Here is a 16736-nt window from a genome sequence, read left to right as displayed (position 1 = left end):
ACTACTTTCCCCTGTATGCTTCATCATGTGTGTCTTAAGACTTCCACTGTTATTAAAACTTACATCACACAATGTGCAACTAAAGGGTTTTTCTCCTGTATGAGTCCTCATGTGAATCTTCATATGACTTTTTAATTGAAAGCTTTTGCCACAAACACTACATATAAAGGGTTTCTCTCCTGTATGTATTCTCATGTGATTTTTCAGATCTCCATGCTGAATAAATCCTTTGTCACAAAATGTACAAATAAAAGGTTTCTCCCCTGTATGAATCATCATATGAGTCCTCAGACTTCCCAAAGTAGCAAACCTTTTGTCACAACCTGCACAACACAGTTTATCCTGTTCATTCCTGGTATGGATTCTCTTGTGTCTTATCAAATGTGCATTACAAGCAAAGCTTTTGCTACAAACTGTACAGCTAAAGGGCTTTTCACCTGTGTGAGACCTCATGTGTATTTTCAGATCACTCATTTGATGAAAGCCTCTACCACACTCTGTACAACTAAAGCTCCCTTTCTCCCCAGTATGGATTCTCTTGTGCACTGTCAAGGTTTCAGTACGAGCAAAGCTTTTGCTACAAACTGTACAACTAAAGGGCCTTTCTCCTGTATGCCTCCTCATGTGTATTTTCAGAGAATGCATTTGATGAAAGCCTTTGCCACACTCTGCACAACTAAATCTCCTTTTATCCCCAGTATGGGTTCTCTTGTGCACTGTCAAAGTTTCAGTACGAGCAAAGCTTTTGCTACAAACTGTACAACTAAAGGGCCTTTCTCCTGTATGCCTCCTCATGTGTATTTTCAGAGAATGCATTTGATGAAAGCCTTTGCCACACTCTGCACAACTAAATCTCCTTTTATCCCCAGTATGGGTTCTCTTGTGCATTGTCAAAGTTTCAGTACGAGCAAAGGTTTTGCTACAAACTGTACAACTAAAGGGCTTTTCCCCTGTATGACGCCCCATATGTATTTTCAGATCACTCATTTGATGAAAGCCTATACCACACTCTGTACAACTAAAGCTCCCTGTATGAGTCCCTTCCTTATTTTGTGTCTTGTGTGACTTCCTTCTATTTAAAGCCAACTGATCTTCCCACTCAGCATCACTTTCTTCAGTGTCAGATTCATCATCATCTGCCTCCATTGACCTTTGTGGATCATCTGGTTCCTCCTTGACCAGATTGTGGCTCTTCTTCTGCTGTTCAGGGGAAATCTCTTTACACACAGAGGCAAAAGATAAAATGAGAGAAATCATTACAATGATATTTCCCAAGCAGTTTCCTCTGTTTTCGTGATGTGGTACAGTAGTTGGAAGAATTTCTGCTTTTGGTAGCATATCTGTGCCTGTTTTTATTCAAGTGTGAGATGCCATACTAGTTATTCCAATTTGATTAGGGTGTTCCACTAGTCTACACAATGTCCAGATCTCCAATAAACACAAAAATAAGGTTCAGGTGGGTTGCAAAAATTCAACCAATCAGGAGAGAGTACCCATTTAATTTCAATAGTGTTCCCCAAAATTGTCTCAAATTGTATTTGTGTCATCACTTCCAATTCCACTTGTTTAATCTGTATCTGTATCCTGTCTGAGTTTTCTATTCTGATTGGATAAAATTGGTATTCCAACCTGAAAATGCATTTTCTGTTTAATAAAGAGCTGGAGAGACATGGAGACTCCTTACTGAACAAGCACTCTATAGTAATAGATACTATCAGAATATAGAGCTATTTAACACTTATTTTAACCAAAGAAAATCACATCCATGAAAGTGACCAACACATTTGTTCTTAAAGAAATAAGACTTGGCTTGGTGCCATTTTCCTTGTCTTTGACATATTCTGTAATAGGCTAGGCCTAATGTGCCTATTCATCCATTATTCTGTTGTAATGAATATTATCTGTATTGCATAACCTATTACTCCCCATGAAATCTTCTATATTTTCACCACACGAAGAAGCACGGTTTATACTTTGTCGCGTGGCTAACATAGGCATTATACAAGACCACAACGCAGCATGGATGCGTCGTGTTGTGACCTTGTAGATCAGCTCTGTTAGCCGCACTACACCGTGGTACAACAAAGCATTATCAGGCAACATTCAATGCAAGGCGTTAGCTTGTAGCTGCTTCTTTAAGCGAGGCAGAACAGAGCACCATCATGCATGGAGTATAAACGCAGCTTCGTTCAAACCACACTGCCTTGGATCAGGACGCCATGCAAAATAACAAGACATGATGTCTTGAAATATACATGTATACTTGTTTAATTGCAGATCAATCATGGCAAATGTTGAATAATAGTGGATAATTGTGGTATTGTGACACCCCTGACACTGCATCGCGGTATTAATTTGTCTGTTGCAACACGTCAAGTTTATAGGTTAAATTAAGTTTGCTCCACACAGCTGTAGCCTATTAAACTCGGATCGGACGATCGGCATACAATTAGCAAATACTCTCGAATTACCCAGCTTTGGAGTAAGAAAACTAACTGAACAACTTAAACACTGCTGGTCTGGAACCGGCATCCAATCCAAACCAAGTGATGTCCAATGTGTTGGATGTCCAGAACCAATGTTATTTATGTTTAGGGGGTACTTTTTATTTTTTTACCTACATTTTTATCCCACGATTTTGCAACCCCATTTTTTTCACCCAGTGCCAATTGTCTAAGTAATCCTGGGTGCAACACTCCCTCTGCCAGCCTAGGGAGAGCCCAGAGCCGAGCTCATGCCTCCTTCAATGCATGAGAGCTAACAAGACTTCTTATCGCCCGACAGGGGGGAGTTTCCTCGGTTGGACGTAGCGCGTGGAAAGAACACGTTATTCCAACCAGTTCCTTTCCCCTCCATCAGGCACCCCGGCTGACATGGGGAAGGCAGTATAGACACCAGGATTACTGCATGTTTTTGTGAGGGTACCTACCCCCTACCCTAGGGGACACGGGGAGAACATGCAAACTCCACACAGAAAGGCATTGAATCCTACTTAGCTTTTGTACAACTATCACAATAGATGATCAGCACTTTATTCACGCTTTACTACTAAGTGTATGGAGGAGCTTAGTGTCGAAGTGTCCTTGAGCAAGACGCTGAACCCCTAATTGCTCCCTATGAGCAGGTTGGTGCCTTGCATGGTTTCCTCCGCCATCGGTGTATGAAAATGTGTGTGTGAATGGGTTAATGTAACAATCTATGTAAAGCGCTTTGGATAAAAGCGCTACATAAATGCACCATTTACCATTTATTATATATGGATATCCAGTTGTCCAGCACTGTTGATGCACTGATATCCCCATATTTGGGTATTCCCATATATGGGCATATACTGATGACATCAAAGATCTCCATATGGGCATAAAAAGGTAGCCTGGTAAACCCTCCCTCCGGAAATCTCATTTCCATTGAATCAAATGGAAATGAGATTTCCGGAGGGAGGGTATACCAGGCTAATAAAAAGGGACACAGGTCGACAGACAGATACAGAAATCTCCATATATGGGCACAAATGGGACACAGACAGTTATATGTGTTGTTTTTCATTCATCCAACAAATGCAGCTTAAGATGATGAAAACAACACTAACTTGCCCATGTCTCCAGGGTGCCTCTGATACGCCCATATATAGGCAGTAGGCACATCGGTCAGATCGGCGGTGTGACTTAGTTGTCCGAACTCTAGACAAGTATCGAATAAGTCTTAAGTAGTTAATCATACTATTTGATGAAATCGATAGCTGCAGCCCTACATCAAAGCCACAGCCTTCACACCCAGGACAAGGCCAACCAACATAGCAGGTACACAAAAGGGGTAGCCAAAACTGGAAAACATGTACAATGCTACAACCAAGGATAACTAAACCGAAGGGTAAACGTTACTGAAAGGCCATCAATTTAATACTTTTTCCATATATTAAAGCTGTAAGGCAGCAAACTGATAAAATGATTAGTGAATGAACAACTTCAGCTCTATTTCAAAAATAGAGAAAATAGCCAATCCACAAACTCACAACTCGTCGCATCATGATACTTGTGAGCTTGTTTTTACTTTTACTTTGGCTTATGTTCTGTGGTATCTTGTTTTTATTGTTAAGTGTCAGAGACTACAGATGAAAATTAGGACGGCATTCTTGCTAACTCCTTTATATTTACACTGCTTTCATAACTGTACTTTACTGTCCTGTATTTGAATGCCTAGTTCATTAATACATACTGACCCTCTCAAATAAACAAATAAAGTCAAAGACTCAAGTATCGAGGTTGAGTACTTTGTCCACCACTCTGCCAACCAATAATTACACTGCAAATGTATTTGATAAAATCAATGACCATATGAGAGTGTCTCTTAACAGAGATCACTCTCTGCAGTAGTAAGTGGAAACCAACAGTTTAAAAAACAAAACAAAACTGTACCTACCTATCCTGTACAACTTAACTACAGGGTTCATCATTGCATCAAACAGTCCTTCTCTCACTGTTCCTCTGACAAGAAGTTATCTCTCTTGATACTGTAGACCTCTCCCTGCGGTGGTCTGTGGAAATCACTAGTAGAAGAAAGAAAAAACATTAAGTTAAATCAATGAATCAACCTTACATACCACCAGGGAAGAGCTTGAACAATGAACTGGTAGTTGTCCAGGATAGCATCCATTTTGGGTGCAATAAATGCACCCAAAAATCTCTCAAGTGAAACTAACATCGTCAGTGGTCACACCAGTGACCCAGTGTGGGTGCACCTAAATTATATGCAGGTGCACGTGCACCTATATGAAAACATTAGGCACACCAGTGCAACCAACTAAAAGGTTAGTCTGGAGCCTTATTGTTGTTGTTTAAGTTAAGGTAGGGTAAGTGACTTTCTTTGGTTAAAATAAGTGTTAAATAGCTCTACTGTATATTCTTACAGTACTCATTGTTATAGTGTTTGGTCTCTCCAGCTCTTTTTAAATACATTTTCAGGTGTTTATTTTTCAGGTCGGGATACCAATTTTATCCAATCAGCTAGAGAACTCAGACAGGATAGAGATTAAACAAGTAAAATTGGAAGTGATGACAAAGAAATGAGCAGACCAAAATTGGAACTGGAACACTATAACGTTTTAACAAATAACGTTTTCAAAAAATAACACTTACCCTACCTTTGAAGCTCTATATTTTGATTTATATTTTGATAGTTATCATTGTTATAGAGTATATTTGTTCAGTAACAGGGGTCTCTCCAGCTCTTTAGTAAACAGAAAAGGCGGTCTCCAGCTAAATGATAGATAATTAGGAACCAAATGGACCCTTTAGGGATCTGTAACTCTGAGTGTACGAATATGAAAGCTCTCAGAGTAACTCTCTGTGTTATGGGGGTCCGTACGTGGCCTCACGCATACAAAATTGTGGGTTCTTGAAATTAAAAACTTTGAGAACCACTACATTAGTAAGTGTCCCAAATGGGCCAACCCACAGTCAACAACGTGTGGTCCCCCGATGGGGGTTTAAGTTGCGCCTATCTCGTTGTCAAGTGATCGTAACGCCGCGGGAATTTGTGGTTAAAAGTTGCACACACAACACATGACAGGACCTTGAGTTAAAGGTTGTTTTTGTTAAAAGGTTAAAGTACCATATTCTGATAGTAATCATTGCTACAGAGCGTTTGTTCTGTCACAGGAGTCTCTCAAACTCTTTAGTAAACAGAATAGAGTACATTTATGTAGGTGAAAAAATGTAAGCCAATCAGGATAGAGTAGCTGTAGTATACAACCCTCGTAAACGTATTTATGATTCTGATGTTTTCAATCTACGAGAGTTGTAGGGTTCACGCCCCATGGAGACATGGACTTTCTGCACTATGCCCCTCAGATACTCCAAACATGTACACATTGAAAATAAAGGTGCTTACCCCAAAGCCCCAAATGTTAACTACTTCTACGCGGTAGTAGTTTAATGTAATAATCCATATCTTTCAATAAAGAAGTGTTTTAATGCCGTCTGTGGCCGATTCTGTCGGAAGTTCCCAATGGGCGGTAGTGACGGGTAGTGAGGGGGCGCATCCGGTGAAACCCGGAATTACACTAAATGTAAACACGAAGTAAACGAGGGTGAAAACATGGCGTTCGGCCACAGACGGCATTAACTTCTTTATTGAAAGATATGGATTATTACATTAAACTACTACCACATAGAAGTAGTTAACATTTGGGGCTTTGGGGTAAGCACCTTTATTTTCAATTTGTACACGTTTGGAGTATCTGAGGGGCATAGTGCAGAAAGTCCATGTCTCCATGGGGCGTGAACCCTACAACTCTCGTAGATTGAAAATGTCATAATCATACGTCTACGAAGGTTGTATACTACAACTATAGAGCACTGAAAATGCATTTTCTGTTTAATAAAGAACTGGAGAGACATGGGAGACTCCGTTTACTGAACAAACACTCTAGCAATGAGTAGCCTACTATCAGAATATAGAGCTATTTAACACTTATTTTAACCAAAGTTAATCACTTACCCTACCTTTAACAAAAACAAGCGCCCCTCTTCGCCAGACACGGTGCAGGCCTTTTAAAAGATATGAAACATAGACTGTATGAAAACATCAAGCATCAAGCTAACACGTCTTTAGCACAGGCCTACACAAGTAAATCATGATCCGTTAAACCTCCACATCTTCTCACGGTGTCTTTTAAATCAACTAAGAATGTGTTTTAATAAAACAAACCTGTAGTGTTCAATTATGTCTAAAATTATCTTCTGCTATCTGGACTCAGGAGGCATTCAGCTGATCTGATCTCCTAGTATCAGGATGGTATTCGCAGCCTCTGTGTTGAGGAGAAAAGTCCTCCTCGTTCGGGAGGTTCAACATCCAGTGCGACAGCAGTGTTCCGTGCATAGAGGTGGGTTCCGTGAGCAAAAATAAATTATCAGAAATAAGACTTCCGGTCAACGATCTCTTCAGAATAAGAGTACCCTCTACAGTAAAAAGAAGCCATTGAAAACCATTGAAAAACGGTTCATTTGCACATTAAAACTATAAATTAAGAATTTCAACGAAGCTATACAACACATATTATGTTTCTGTGTAACAAAAACGTTTTTTAAAACATTGCTAATTTATCTAAATGGATAAATGCTGTTCAAAGGAGTGCAAGGAGTGCATAGCCTATACAAAACAGAAGTGTTGGCATCGTCAGCCAGCGCCTGTCCAGTGTCCACTGTTGTCTTAAAACGGCACTTTTCTGACCTCTGACCTCACTGGACGGTCCGCCACACTTTTTTTTTTACACCTCTCGGGCTTATCTGAGAGTGTGGCGTTGTAGGGGAGGTGTCCCCGCACGTGTGCGTATGTCAGAAGTGTTGGCATCGTCAGCCGGCACCTGTCCAGTGTCCACTGTTGTCTGAAAACGGCACTTTTCTGACCTCTGACCTCACTGGACAGTCCGCCACACTTTTTTTTACAACTCTCGGGCTTATCTGAGAGTGTGGCGTTGTAGGGGAGGTGTCCCCGCACGCGTGCGTATGTCAGAAGTGTTGGCATCGTCAGCCGTCTCCTGTCCAGTGTCCACTATTGTCTGAAAACGGCACTTTTCTTACCTCCGGCAATTATCTCTCAATGTTCACCAACATTCTGTACTGCTGGTCTGTATCAATTTTCTATCAAGTTCAGGGGCACTCAGTTAAGGAACAATTCTCACAAACACACGCACACGCACGCACACACACATTTTGTATTTTGTCACGGAGACACCAGCAGTTCCGTTAGTAAAACTTCAAATAAAAGAAATTTGTGAAGATATTTTCATTTAACAATTTCACAATTTCAACAAACCAAACCATAGGTTAAACATGTTTTCAGAACATGTATTGACAAAATCATGACTGATGGTAGAACTATCTATCTATTTTACGTAACCTTATGGACAGGTTTATAGGTGATGGGCATCTGAGTCAATATAATTACATCATTGCTGTCATAACGGACCCCAGTTCTGTCAGGTTCTCCTCTAGAATGTGGAACCATCGGCGCACATGTTTGTCAGAAACTATATGCTATATTGCATTTTATCATTTTATTTTCTCCCTAGGTCTGAACTAAAGATTGATATACATCTATCTAAACAAATACAGATACAGATGAATAAGCAACTACTATAGAAACAAGCCCAAATCGTCTATATATTGACGTCTATATTATAGACATCATTTCAACGGCTATAATATAGACAGTCTATGAATAGATGCTTAAAAAAACTTTCACTGTTAGACCAATTATAACCCGGTTTTAGCCTAGCCCTTAGACGTATTTTAGACGTCTAATAGCCCGAAAAATGTTCAGTGGGAAGCGTCTTTAAGAAAAACAAACCCAAAGTCGCTTAGAGTATGCAGACATGGCAACACTGCTAGCCCTCTGGTCCACACAGCTGCAGTGAGTGAGATTCCACAATCCCATCGCCTGAAGGGATGGGACCTTCTCTTTGGTTGCGAGGCCATTCAAAATAGAATGATCGAGAATGTCATTTCACTGCGACTTTAAAACGACATAAAATGGTTCTTTAAAAGGAACCATATCTGATTCCTCAAAGAACTTAAGTTCTCTAGAACCATATGAGAAACATGGCACCATTCACTAAATAAAATGGTTCTTTAGTGGGTTATGTTTCTTTGTGGAACCATATAGCCATTTAAAGAACCATTATTTTTCTGTGTAACAAATGAAAGGCAAAAAACAGAACAAGCATTTAGACACATTTGATTCCCATCTTTATTGACATATGGGATACAAAACGTAACAAAAACATGCAGCAGCTCACCACTGTCAAAAGGATACATGCAAGTAAGAGCGTGTGTGTGTGTGTGTGTGTGTGTGTGTGTGTGTGTGTGTGTGTGTGTGTGTGTGTGTGTCACATAAAGGGGTGGGGGCCAGAGGGAGCTTCACTGGATGAAATACAATAAAAGCAATGCACATACAATGTAATAAAATGAAATGATGTACTATACAAAACATCACAGCAAATCCAGCTAAAACCATAACAATGTCAGATCAATATGGACACCGTTTCAACTGCAATTAGGTACAGCATGGAGAATGTGTGATCAAGTAATTAAATATATTGTGCTATAAAAACAAAAATACATAAAATAATGAAAAGTAAACAGAAATTTAGTCATGTTGAGATATCCTGTCAACTCAGATGTCTGAGAAAATTCTCATTAATTGTTTAATTATGTTGAACTATCCCCGTTATGAATCAGCATGTGTGTCTTCAGACTTCCTTTGCGATTGAAGCTTTTTTCACAAACTGTACAAGTAAAGGATTGTCCCCCTGTATGAACCATCATGTGTGCGTTCAGATACCTTGTCTGACTAAAGTTTTTACCGCAAACTGTACAACTGCAGAGTTCATCCTTTGTATGAATCTTCATGTGTGTCTTCAAATTAGACTTTTCTGAAAACCTTTTTTCACAAACTGTACAACCAAAGCGAGAGGGATGGCGTGGAGGATCTCCTGAATGACGCTTCATGTGGCTTTTCATGTGCACCTTCAAATTAAACTTTTCTAGATAATTCTTACCACAAACTGTACAACTAAATGCACGTGGACGCTTCGTGTGACGCTTCATGTGTCTTTTCAAATAAGTCATTTGAGTAAAGACTTTCCCACACACTGTACAATTATAGTTTCCTCCTGAATGTACCTTCATGTGTAACATAAAACGTCCATGCTTCATAAATATTTTGCCACAAACTTCACAAATACATTTCCCTGTAGTCTTACTACTTTCCCATGTATGCGTCATCATGTGCGTCTCAAGACTTCCACTCATATTAAAACTTACATCACCCAATGTGCAACTAAAGGGTTTTTCTCCTGTATGAGTCCCCATGTGTATTTTCAAATTACGTTTTAATTGAAAGTCTTTGCCACAAACACTACAAATAAAGGGTTTCTCTCCTGTATGTATTCTCAGGTGCTTCTTCAGATCTCCATGCTGAATAAATCTTTTGTCACAAAATTTACACATAAGGGGTTTTTCCCCTGTATGAATCATCGTGTGATTCCTCAAACTTCCCAAAGTAGTAAACCTTTTGTGACAATCTGCACAACTAAACGGTTTATCCCCAGTATGGGTTCTCTTGTGCAATGTCAAATGTGAATTGCGAGCAAAGTTTTTGCTACAAACTGTACAACTAAAGGGCTTTTCCCCTGTATGACACCTCATGTGTATTTTCAGATCACTCATCCAAGGAAAGCCTTTACTACACTCTGTACAACTAAATCTCCTTGTACGAGTCCCTTCCGCATTTTGTGTCTTGTGTGACTTCCTTCCTTTTAAAGCTGACTGATTTCCCCTGGTCTCATCCCTAGTCTCATCCCACTCACTGTCACTGTCACTGTCTTCAGTGTCAGATTCATCATCATCTTCACTTTTCACTGCCTCCGTTGACCTTTGAAGTGGATCATCTGGTTTCTCCTTGACCAGACTGCGGCTCCTCTCCTGCTGTTCAGGGGAAATCTCTTTACACACAGAGGCAAAAGATAAAATGAGAGAAATCATTACAATGACATTCCCCAAGCAGTTTCCTCTGTTTTGGTGATGTGGTAGTTGAAATAATTTCTGCTGTTGGTAGCATATCTGTGCCTGTTTTTATTCAAGTGTGAGATGCCATACTAGTTATTCCAATTTGATCAGGATGTTCCACTTGTCTACACAATGTCCACCTGGGTCAAAAAAGTAGCCAGCCAGGTGCACCCACGTGTAAGGTAGGGCGGTTTAAAAAAATGTAAACCACAGTTTATGCCCCCCCCAAAACGGGGTACTCTGTTTAACCATCTAATGGATTTTAACATGGCCAGCGGCCGCATTAAATGGTCTGAGATGACAGCTGCTAAACGAATACAATCAGAGACTGCTATTACAGTCTTTCACCAGCAGATGGCTCCTTTCCCCAATACACACTCGAGTCTAAAATGAACACATAAACAACAGCCCTTTATTGACTGGGGCATACTATGTCCCCGCACTTAATTCTATCTTCACTGATTGATGTCAAGTGTGGATATTAAAACTTGGGTCAGTTGTTTATGTCACAAGTCTATCAATGCGATTTGAAATGTCAGTTCGCTGCCCTACGTTGGCACTTAAGTTCCGGGGGGGGGGGGGCCACTTATTATTTTGTCCATCAAAAAGCCATCTCTAAAAAAGGAAACTTGGGTGTTTGTGTTTTGACACATCGTTGCAGTGAATGGTGTAAACCGCGGTAGGCTACTCTCCTAAATTGTGATCTAGCTTGGTCCTGAAAAGAATATCCTATGGAGTGGATATGTTTTACAATTCTTCATTGTATAAACACGTTTGTCAGTGAGACAAGTGCATGGCAGCAGAAAGACAGTCATCTCGTCTCTGTTCATTTTATGAAAACGTAACCCGACACTGGCACTAAACGTGTAACAGCCGAATGTATACTTTGTTGTGGAACGGGGCTGTGCACCGAAAATAACAGACCTACAAGCTTACAACGCGTCACAGGCGCACCGAAGTACAACTTCAGCTGGAAGCTCTATGCTGGGGAGCGGTGCTGTTCTCACATTATTTCATTATTGATTTTTGGGCTGACGGCGGGCGATAGGAATATTTTGGCATATCACCCAACCTTAGTAGAAATCCAAAGTGTTCCCATATTGGAGGTGTCACATTACTTTTTGAGACCAGGTCTCCAGCTGTTACTTGATGTGCTACCATTCTCTATGCTGCTTCCGTAGACAATAATCACTATGGTGCGCGCAACGCACATGTCACACGGTTTGGCTGACCAGACCGTCAACATTTCATAAAACCGTATTAAACCGTGAAACAGGGACACCGCATAACCTTACGCACGTGCCGTGCATGCAGGTTTCTTATGGCTCTACTTAAAACGTAGGGTTAGTGATAAAAAAAAAAAAAACAACGCCACGCAAAATAACAAGACATGATGTCTTGAAATATACATGTATTCTTGTTTAATTGCCGATCAATCATGGCAAATGCTGAATAATAGTGGATAATAGTGCTGACACTGCATCTGTTGCAACTGCAAGGGGTATCTTTATAAAGCAAAGGGGGCATCGTGTCAACTTTATAGGTTAAATTAAGTTTGCTCCACACAACTGTAGCCTATTAAACTCGGATCGGACGGTCGGCATACTATTAGCAAATACTCTCGAATTACCCGGCTTTGCAGTAAGGAAAACTAACTGAACAACTTAAACACTGCTGGTCTGGAACCAGCATCCAACCAAGTGATGTCCAGTGTGTTGGATGTCCAGAACCAGTCAATGTTATTTATTTAGGGGGTACTTGAGAGATCAGTGTCATCACTTTCACAAGTTAATTTGCTGGTGCTGACTCTAACCACTTTTGACCAGGTGTCCCTATTTTGCGCATGTCATTATACAGTAGGTGAAAATCACATTTTCTGAATATTAAAAGAAAGAAGTCAAAAATAGATCTATTTTTTTGTGGTACTTTTGCATGACACTGTCATACAACAAAGTATAAAGCAGGGAATTCATGGGAAAATAATTATATGGAGATACAAGGTTTCTGCCAGTGACGATATATTGTATTGCACAAGTACACTTTGAATGGTGGTACTTAATGAACACTGTCCAAGTTACTGTATTTGTAGTTGTATAGTAGTTGTATAGAAGTACCATATGTATTGCATTACATAACATTATGCATTGATTCCTACTTAACCTTTGTACAACTATCACAATACATGATCAGCACTTTATTTGCACTTCACTACTAAGGGAATGGAGGATGTTGTTCCCAAAAATGGCTATGATGTGAGCTTGTAGATCAGCTATCTTAAGAGAGCGAGTCACAAGACACCGTCATATGACAGTGTATTATAGAATTAGTCCTGATGATGAAACGGAAACATACAGTCAACATGGATGACAATGTGCCTCAAGAAAGTCAAACCTCCATTCACAAGTCAAAGTTCACCCACTAGCAGCTAATGATTAGCTACTGCAAAAGTGAAGCCATCAAACTAATCGATTTAATTGTCACTATGACTCAGCCGTCACGTCGTTCGGATAGACGATGCAACCAATATGTCCATATATAGGCATATATGGATATCCAGTTGTCCAGAACTGTTGATGCAACTGATATACCCATATATGGGCATATACTGATGACATCAAATATTTCCATATATGGGCATAAAAGGGACACAGACAGACAGATACAGAGATCATTTATGGGCACAAAGGGGACAGACAGTTAAATGTGTTGTTTTTGATTCATCCAACAAATGCAGCTCATGATGATGAACAACACTGATTTGCACATGTGTCTCCAGGGTGCCTCTGATACACCCATGTACTGTATAAGCACATCGGTCAGATAGGCGGTGCGGCGTAGGTGTCCAAACTCTAGACAAGTATCAAATAAGCCTTAAGTGGTTAATCATACTATTTGAAATAATCGATAGTTGCAGCCCTACATCAAAGCCACAGCCTTCATATCCAGGACAAGGCCAACCAACCATAGCAGGTACACAAAATGGGTAGCCAAAACTGGAAAACATGTACAATGCTACAACCAAGGGTAAATAAACCGAAGGGTAAACTTTACCAAAAGGCCATCAATTTAATACTTTTTCCATAAATTAAAGCTGTAAGGCAGCCAACGCGATAAAATGATTAGTGAATTAACTACTTCAGTTCCATTTAAAAAATAGAGAAAATAGCCATAGCAAACTCACAACTCGTCGCAACACGATACTTGTGAGCTTTCTTTTACTTAGTTTAAGCTTAATTTGTATAGTGTTCCAGTTCCAATTTTGTCTGCTCATTTCTTAGTGTCATCACTTCCAATTTCACTTGTTTAATCTGCATCCTGATTGAGTTCTCTGTCCTGGTTGGATAAAATTGGAAATGAAACGAAAATGCATTTTCTGTTTTATAAAGAGCTGGAGAGACAAGGAGACTCCTAATACTGAACAAACACTCTATAGCAATGAGTACTATCAGAATATAGAGCTATTTAACACTTATTTTAACCAAAGCAAATCACTTACCCTACCTTTAAGTTCTGTGATATCTTGTTTTTAATGTTAAATGTCAGATACTACAGATGAAAATTAGGACTTTATATTCCTTTATATTTACACTGCTTTCATAGCTGTATTTTAATTGAATGCCTAGTTCATTAACACATACTAACCCTCTCAAATAAACAAATAAAGTCAAAGTCTCAAGTATCGGGGTTGAGTACTTCGTCCACCACTCTGCCAACAAATAATTATACTGCAAGTGTATTTGATCAAATCAATGACCATATGAGAGTGTCTGTTAACACAGATCACTCTCTGCAGTAGTAAGTGAAAACAAACAGATTAAAAAACTAAACAAAACTGTACATACCTATCCTGTACAACTTTACTACCGGGTTCATCATTGCATCAAACAGTCCACGTCCCTGCTCCTCTCACTCTTCCTCTGACGAGAAGTTATCTCTCTTGATACTGTAGAGACCTCTCCCTGTGGTGGTCTGTGGAAATCCCTAGAAGGAAAAAACAACAACATTAAGTTATCTCCTGTAAGATTGCATTGGGAAAAACATGCCACAGGCTGACTAAAAAAAACGATTTAAACGCTTGTTTCAATCTGTCGGTTAGATTTTCTTGAGTGCTCAAATTTAAAACATCTGAGAGCAGGGGGGTCGACCTTTACTTTTTAGATACGATGTGCGGAAAAGGGTAAGAATCATGCATAGTGGAAAATATTCGCCGAAAATATTAGACAGCCACCTAGTAATGTGGGACCTCATCTCGGAGCTATACAGCGGAGGGAGAGGTTCCAAATGGGGCTATATATTTTGATAGTAATCATTGTTATAGAGTATTTGTTCAGTAACAGGGGTCTCTCCAGCTCTTTAGTAAACAGAAAATATATTTTCAGGTGGGTTGCCAATTTCATCCAAACATGCGAGAGTACCCATTTATAAGCTTTCATTTGTGAGTGTTCCAGTGCTTTGGCCGAACAAGGTTAAACTGCAAACTAGAGAGCTCCACCCCCCCCTCTCTGCCCAATGTCGACAGCGACTGAGCTGGTTCAGTCGGGAGAGAGATGGTAAGCAAGCCCTCGCCACCATCAACAGCCGCTACACAACACAAATACTACAAAAGCTTTTTGGCCACAGACGCTTATCGACGCCGGAATTGGGACTGTGTGTGAGGGCGAAATCAGGAAGTTGAACATGGAAAAATGGTTCATCGAGTTGTCAAGGTTCTAGAAAAGACTCACCTTCAACGTGTCTTTGTCCACAATTATTCCTGCATATAAGGGAAGATGCAACGTGTCTCCCAGTAAGCCTAGTACAAGACCCCACATCAGCTGATGGTGTAAGTCCTCCACTAGTAGTCAGATAAGGATCTTGCTGTAGAAACACAATGCAATGTGTCTGGTTTGTTACACATGTCAGACATGTAGTTATATTATGAGATAGGATACTTTGTTACGTTGACAATGTGGGTTTTCATACCAAAACACCTTATCTTACATAGATAGCAATTAGCAATATTAATGTTTATAAAACCAGAACAAAAGGTTTTAAGCTCAGGTAGCCTACTTATGTACGACTCAGGCATATATGTTGTGCAATGCAGTTATGGTAAGTTATGGTACTTGATATGGAGAGTTGCCGGTGTTGATGTGTGGCCCAGTGGCCAATGAGGCACCATTCATTAGTCCAGTGGTTCTCAAAGTGGGGTCAGGGGACCCAGAGGGATCCTAGAGGGGGTTCCAGTCGGTCCCCAGCTAATTAATAGATAATTAGGAACCAAATGGACCCGTAGAGATCTGTAACTCTGAGTGTACGAATATGAAACCTCTCAGAGCAACTCTCTGTGTTATGGTGGTCCATGGCCTAATGTATACGAAATTGTGGGTTCTTGAAATTAAAAAGTTTGAGAACCATATACACTTGTGTCCCAATTTGGGCCAACCCACAGTCATCAAAGCGTGGTCCCCCACACTGACCGACCGATAGGGGTTTTAAGTTGCGCCTATCTCGTTGTCAAGTGATTTTAAAAGTCGTGCATTTCATTTGTGGTTATATAAGTTGCACACACGCACGAGGGACATTGAGTGAACAAAAAGCGCCCCTCTTCGCCAGACACGGTACAGCCAGCTTTTTAAGAGCTTGTATGAAAACATCAAACGTCAAGCTAACATTAGCGTCTGGCGTCTGCAACGTATTTAGCACAGGCCTACACAAATAAATCACGATCGGCTAAAACGCCACGTCTTCTCACGGTGACTTTTAAATCAACTAAGTAAGAATGTGTTTTAATAAAACAAACCTGTAGTGTTCAATCATGTCTGATGTGATCTCCTCGATTCAGGTCAGGTCCGGATGGTATTCGCAGCCTCTGTGCTGAAGGAGAAAAGTCCTCCTCGTTCTTTGTTCAACATCCAGTGCAACAGACCGCTGTATTCCGTGAGCAACGATAGCGGAGCAACGATAAGACTTCCGGTGGATGATCTCTTCAGAATATGAGTATCCTCTAAAAATAAAAAATAAAGTAGAAAAACGGTTAATTTGCACATTAAAACTACAAATAAGCATTTAAACGAAACTATACAACACATATTATGTTTCTGTGTAACAAAAACGTTTTTTTAAACATTAATGATTTATCTAAATGGATAAATGGTCAGAAAAGGTCAGAAAAGTGCCGTTCTCAGA

The 16736-nt window shown here is 40.1% G+C and overlaps 1 long non-coding RNA gene across 1 annotated transcript; it reads right to left on the bottom strand.

Annotated features, from left to right (window-relative positions):
- Positions 1–8788: 8788 nt before the first annotated feature.
- LOC311052675 lies at positions 8789–16476 on the bottom strand. The gene is made up of 4 exons (XR_014601542.1): positions 16351–16476; positions 15293–15425; positions 14411–14549; positions 8789–10504 (listed from the first exon to the last, which is right to left on the bottom strand). It is a non-coding gene; the product is annotated as an uncharacterized lncRNA (long non-coding RNA).
- Positions 16477–16736: the final 260 nt, after the last annotated feature.

This window comes from Gymnoscopelus microlampas (genome assembly GCF_963454915.1).
Source record: "Gymnoscopelus microlampas genome assembly, chromosome: 9".
NCBI classification, from domain to species: domain Eukaryota; kingdom Metazoa; phylum Chordata; class Actinopteri; order Myctophiformes; family Myctophidae; genus Gymnoscopelus; species Gymnoscopelus microlampas.
This window is presented reverse-complemented; position numbering and strand designations above follow the sequence as displayed.